The sequence below is a fragment of the Galeopterus variegatus genome, unplaced genomic scaffold (genome assembly GCF_000696425.1).
Source record: "Galeopterus variegatus unplaced genomic scaffold, G_variegatus-3.0.2 Scaffold10736, whole genome shotgun sequence".
NCBI lineage: Eukaryota > Metazoa > Chordata > Mammalia > Dermoptera > Cynocephalidae > Galeopterus > Galeopterus variegatus.
This window is the reverse complement of record NW_007736847.1, coordinates 26,557-32,892: the sequence shown is the minus strand read 5'-3', so window position 1 is coordinate 32,892 and position 6,336 is coordinate 26,557.

Sequence of the window (6,336 nt, the reverse complement as noted above, 5' to 3'; positions counted from 1 at the left end):
ATTGGGGTGTTGTAATGCACAGGTCTCCCAAGTCCATATTTTTTGCATAACTGTAGTGAAGGCAGCCTCACAGTGTGACCTAGGCCCTGTGGTTTCCTTTCAGCAGGGGGCTTAGCTAATGGGGTTACACTTAAGACAAATAGTGCTCGCAGCAAAGTTGATTCTATGGGGTCATCTGTGGGGTACTGAGCAAAGCCCGAACTGAGGGAAACAGCATCACAAGTGTCACGGGTACTGGCCCTGAGCAGGTACTGTGCCCTGGGGGTACTGAGGTCTGTATCCTCTGGAGCAGTAAGGAGAGGCTGGTTCGGTGGTGATCCCATGGTCCAAGTGAGATGCTTGGGGTTCTTTCTTTTGATGATCTCTCGGGCTGGGGTGCTATTGTCTGGGGCCACAGCTATCCAGGTGGGGGGTGGCCTTCCCAGGTGGCCACTCGAGAAGAGAAGTGGGGGGTGTGGGCATTCTGATGACTAGTGTAGAGCTTCCCTACAAAGGCTTTCTGCACCACCAGTGCTGCACAGCCTTTTAGCCCCCGTGGGTCTTCAGGGGAGCCTTTAGCGAAAGCTTGAGCAGCACCTTTCTGGGTGATGTAGGATGTTTCTCTGCACAAATAGAGTAAATCGAAGGCACATGCATATCCCTGAGCCTATGATAATTTCTGAATGTTTTCTCTGCGTATTAGGCTCAGACCCTTCAGGGCCCAGTTTGGGTTTGTGCTCCAAGCATCATTAGCCATTTTAGGTTAAAGCCTGTGCATGCAGAGCACTATCTGCTTGTCCTTAAAATTTGATCTGTGGTTGTGGTTGGGCTGGGGGTGTTTAAGCGTTGGTGCCATTGGACTCACTTAATATGTAAGGATTGAATTGCCAACACTGGACCCACATCTGGTGGCATTTGGGATGCAGCCCTTCTAATATGGCTTTTCTAGCATACCCCAGTTTTCTAGCCTGGGGTACAATTTCTTACCAGGGCAGGCCTGTTCCATGTGTATGCTGCCAGGTCTGGGGTCCAATAGCAGCCCTGATAACCTGCACTGCAAATAAGATGCCGAGAAGATCAGCCCTAAAGAAAACCAACATCTTATACTGGGGCTTTCTTACTGGTGCTCACATATTGATATTGATTTTGGGGCTGGTATATGCCAACATTTCACTGGGGGCTTTCTCCACCACTGGCATAGACCAGGGTTGGTAATGATACTTGCATGTGGTCATTGCCTGATGTTGTCCTGAGGACTTGATGAAGTCCTCCAGTTTGAGGGCTTCTTCTCGTTTAGTGACCCAGACTGTGCCCTCCATGAGCCTGGAGCTATGTCTCTACTTGTGGGTGAGCAAGAAATATTAGCTAACCTTTAAAAATGGCAAAAGCAGAGCTTTTGTCAGAAACTGCATGCCAAATGGACAGGTAAGGTCCAGCAACAGCATCATGGGCCTCTCAGTGCCAGCAGGCCTGGACTGTCTGTCACTAGCAGGCCATAGCTTATAGTCTGTCCCCAATAGGTCACCAGTAAATGTTTGATGATGAGATGATGAGTTGCCCTATAGGCAACTACTAAAGCTCATCATAGTGTGGCGTGAGTATGCTTTTTGTTGTACTCATTATATCTTTATTAAAGGCCCATTTCTAATAGTACGAGGAGATATCATTATTAGAGAAAATGTAAATGATGTTATCCCCAAGGGAAGAAGAATCCAGATCTCCCATGGTCACCAGGGTGGGCACCATGGTGGGTCTGGCCCAGTTGTGATGAGGGGATGGTGGCAAGAGGGTTGAGAGTTAAGAAGGGTTAAGGTTCCTGGAAGGAGCTTGGTCCACTTGGGGGTCCGCCACCCATTCTGCACCTGTAATAATGATGACTTTGGGAGGCCACCATGCTGCTCTATAGAGGCTGGCAGCTTTGGGGCAGTGGGCTAAATGAAAGTTCCACAATACCCCATGTTGTAATGCTCACTCCTGGGTCACCAGGCGTGAAGTGATCTGAATCAGTGATCTTGGGTGGCCCAGAAAGGGAAGCAAGCAATGGTCAAAGCCAGAGAGTACATGTCCTGTGAAGCTTTCCGGGCAGGGGAAGCCCATAGAAGTCTGCTGAGAGTGTATGTATGTTACTGCATAGCAGAAAGTGCCTGCCGTGGGTGGGAGATGCCCAATGAAGTCAAGTTGCCACCAGCTGAAATGGCGGTTGCCCCAGGGAACAAGGGAGTGCCAGGCTGTGCAGTGTTTAGTGATGGTGCAGCATTTATGACTGAGTAGCACTCCCCTGGCCAGGGCTAAAGTAAGAGGCACCCGTGGCGTGTGGCTTCTCCAACAAAGAGTAGAGCCCCTCTGGCCAGAGGCCGAGTGGCACCGTTCTGCCAGCACTCGAGCAATACGTGCCTGTGAGCCTGGAAGGCAGGAAGGAGGGGGACCTCACTGAGGCCCTAATAGGTGTGGGGCTGTGGCTGGGCAGGGGACCCCCGATCTACTGGAGGTGGAACATCAGGGGCATCAGCTGGGCTCAGTGTGGAGGCCAGAGCAGGAGTAACCTGGGCCTCAGCTGCCTCATCCACAGTGTGGCTGCAAACAGCCTCGGGCATGGTGGCCTGTGAATGTGCTGAGATAGGGTCATCTGTAGGGTGACTGGTGCCTTCACTACTTCATCCCAAACAGGTGTGCCCCAAGTGGTTGGTCCTGAATTTTAAGAGTTGTATAGCCATTGGCTCAATCACACTGCCTGCCTTTTGGCCACAGCCTTGGAATCTGTAAAAATGTGAACCTGAGTGCAATTATGAACCGCAGTGTCCTCCATAGCCTGCCAGACAGCTGTGGAAGGCAGCTGTGGCTCACCGTCACTCCACCCATACACACACCTGTCTCCTTCACTCAGCGCTTCCCAGGGGCCTCCCAAAGTTGCCAGGGGTCCAAGCAATCGGGGGCTCTGCTACCAGTTTCTTTATGTTTGTGGGCCGGGGGCTGAGTAATGGGGAAGCCATGTGCTCCTGTAATTTAGAAAGACCCATTTTGTCATGTTTGGTCTGTTCTTCTAGGTACCATTTCCTTTTGCTAGAAGGGCTTTAGTGGCCATGCTGAGCCACTGCTGGGAGAAGTCTGAGACGCAGGGCACAGCTGGAATCTGGGTGTGCAGTAGCACCTGCGCATGTCCTGAAGGGCCTGAGTCTCCATGAGGCCATCATATGCAGCAAAGAGCTGCCTTTCTAATGGAGTGTAACGAGCTACAGAAGCCAAAGTCTATTAAACCGGAAGCCCATAGGTACTAGGACAGGCCATGTTTAGTCCCTAGGCACCAGGAGGCATAATTGATGGTAGCAAGAACCTCAACATGAAACTCAGAACCTGTGGGACCAGAGGCATGGCCTGCAAGACTGCCTGCTGGACCAGCTGTGGTGCTGTTTCCTGTTGCAGCCCCAGTACAGCGTGGTGGGCTTCCTTATGATGGCATACATTGGCCTTGGCAGAATGCACAGATGTGGTATATGTTGTTCCCAAAAGGCAAAGAGTCCTGACATGTGCTGCACCTGCTACAAAGTAGCTAGAGGCCAATGGTTAGGATTTTGTTCTTAACCACAAGGGGTGGCCCATGGAGGACCAGGTGATACCCAGAAACTTTAAGACAGTGGATAGGCCCTGAACTTTGTGTGGGGCGATGACTCAGCCATGGTTTTGGAGGAAAGCCACTAAAGAGAAGCTGGCTGAGTCATGCAGAAAACTAGCCAGTGTCCAGGAAGAGGGACAGCAGTGCTGAATCCCAGAAGCAGAAGTGCAGCCGGGCCAAGAGGGCAGTTGTACAAGCAGCACGGAGTGATTTTAGGAGTTCATAGGGCACAGAAGAGTCAGAATTTCTCCTTAAATTGCCTGGTGTGGGAGCGAAAATGTTGGAACAACTTGACATGGTTTCAGAAATTTGAGTCCAACATTCCAACTAATATTCATGGTAAGCTTCCAAAATACCAAACACAGAGAACATGAAGCAAACAGGTTATGAGACATAAGAAAAGGGAATTCGAGTAGACTATGGTTGTTGTGGGTGCAGCCTGCACATCAGGCTCCCCAGGGGATTCTACACACAGCCACTTGTGAGAGCCACTTTACAGATATGATTGAGAGGGAAGGAGGGACAGGTAAGTGAAGTGACTAGGGGGACGCTGGGTGAGGTTAGGAACCCAGAGCTTTGAATTTGATGTTCAGAGGTGGAGAAGTTCTAGGAGATGGCAAGAGTCAGAGTGTGACCCTGGCGTGGAGGCTGGAACAAAGACTGGGAGGTCCCTGTCACCTAGGAGGTGACAGCGCTGAGAGGTTGGAGTGGGAGTGGGCAGTCCATGGTAAAGTGCTGCACCTTTCCCGCAATCTGTAAGTTTCTCAGTGAGTCAGGCGGCTTTGAATGGCAGTGGAAAAATATACAGAATGCAGAACAGAGAACAAGTACTTTTCTCTTCTCTTTCATTCTGATTCTGCTTAAAAGAAGAGTTCAGATAATCAAAGAGAACAGAAAAAAAAAAAAAAGAAAAGAAAAAAAGCCAATGTCTTGATTATAACATAAAAACTGCAGCAGAGACTTTTTGAAAATGTCAAGGCAGCATTTACTCCAGACTGTCGCAATAGGGTCAGGACTTTGCAAAAGGCAGAGAGGTTTAACTGAACTTTCTTCAGGGAAAAGGCAGGAGGGTTTGTAAGCACTAGGTGATCTAGTGGAAAATTACTGGAAGATGTTAGTGAGGAGGTTGGCAAATGTGATTAGGCCATCTGCGGTTGGTAATTTTCACTTATTGATGGTAGGCCCCTAACCTCCCATAAAGACAGGGGTGGTATCTCTTTGGAAAATTGCAATTTATATAGAATGGCTCCACATCAGAATTTTTCTTTCTTTCTTTCTTTTTTTTTTTTTTTGCTACCATGTGAGTAGCTTTTTTAAGGTAGAATATGTCTTATCGGTATTCAGTGAATGTACAGTGCATTTGCATTCCAATAATCAGTCTCATGTGTTATTAGGCTGAGCAAGTTGCCCTGGATATTTGGAGACCCTCACGTCTTTCCCACCATCTCTGTCTCTGGCCTTTGCATCTATCATTGCCCAGTCTGGACTGTAGTAGACAAAATGTTCAGTCTTTTCCTTCTTTCTAAAGCCCTAATGCTTCATGAAGACACATTTTATCCATTATAGTCATCAATATCTCAGTGTTAAATGATTTGAATTTGTTTTTCAAAAGTATATAGTCATAAGACATGGACTGCTTTACATCTGTAGGCTTCAGTTTACATATATGCAGTTTAGCAATAACAATGTAATTTTATATTGTTATGTGAAGTTGGATGAAATTAATTTAGTTACAGTTTATGTATTGATCACCTGTTATGGGTTAGGCAGTTAGGTAGGTGCTGGGTACAATGATGAGCAAAACAGGGAGTTTACATTCCAGTGAAGGGAAATCAATGTTACAGAAATTAAATACGTGAACTGTGTAGAGTGTGAGAAGTTTTGAAGTTTTGTAGAAAAAAATAAGGAGAAGAAAGAGGATTACCACTGCCAATAGGGACTTGCTGCAATTTAAAATTGAGAAATCAGGAAAAACCACAGTGCAATTTTAACGGAGACCTTGGGAGCTGGGAGAGTGACCCAGGTGGATTGTGGGTCAGGTGCAGAAGCCCTGAGATGGAGTCAGCCTGGCTCATTTGACAGTTTAAGAACAATATAGAGAGTTCAGTGACTAGCAAACTTCAGGGCAGTGGCAGGAACCCTAAGAAGGCAGCCTGGCCTTCATAACCCAAATCCCAATTTTAGACCTTCCTTGTCCACACAAGGAAGAAGAACTGGGGCCATTTCTATGTCAGACTCACAGACTCACTCTGTCCTCACTGAGATCTGTTCTGTGGTTTCCCAGCCATGGAGTGTCTCAGTGGGTGCTTGGACCCCTGTGCTGGCCTTCTCACAAAGCACATCTCAGCGTGGGGCTGTGACTTGTCTCAGGGTTAGCATGGAGTGGACGTGGAGAAGACCTGCTCCCTTCTCTTGAAGTCCGGGCATTTGTCGCAGGTGTTGGTGGTCACACCAGTGTCTGGACCCATCAGATTGTTCTATTCAAGAATGGCGAGGGCCGGCCCGGTGGAGCACTGGATAGTGCACCGCTTGGGAAGCGTGGCGGTGCTCCCGCCTGAGGGTTCGGATCCCACATACAGACCGGTTCCCGCTCACTGGCTGAGCGAGGCGCGGGAGCAACACTGAGGGTTGCGATCCCGTTGCCGGTCCTCGGTCCGGTACGGGGCAACACTGAGGGTTGCGATCCGTTGCCGGACACGGAAAAAGACAAAAGACAAAAAAAAAAAAAAAAAAAAAAAAAAAAAAAG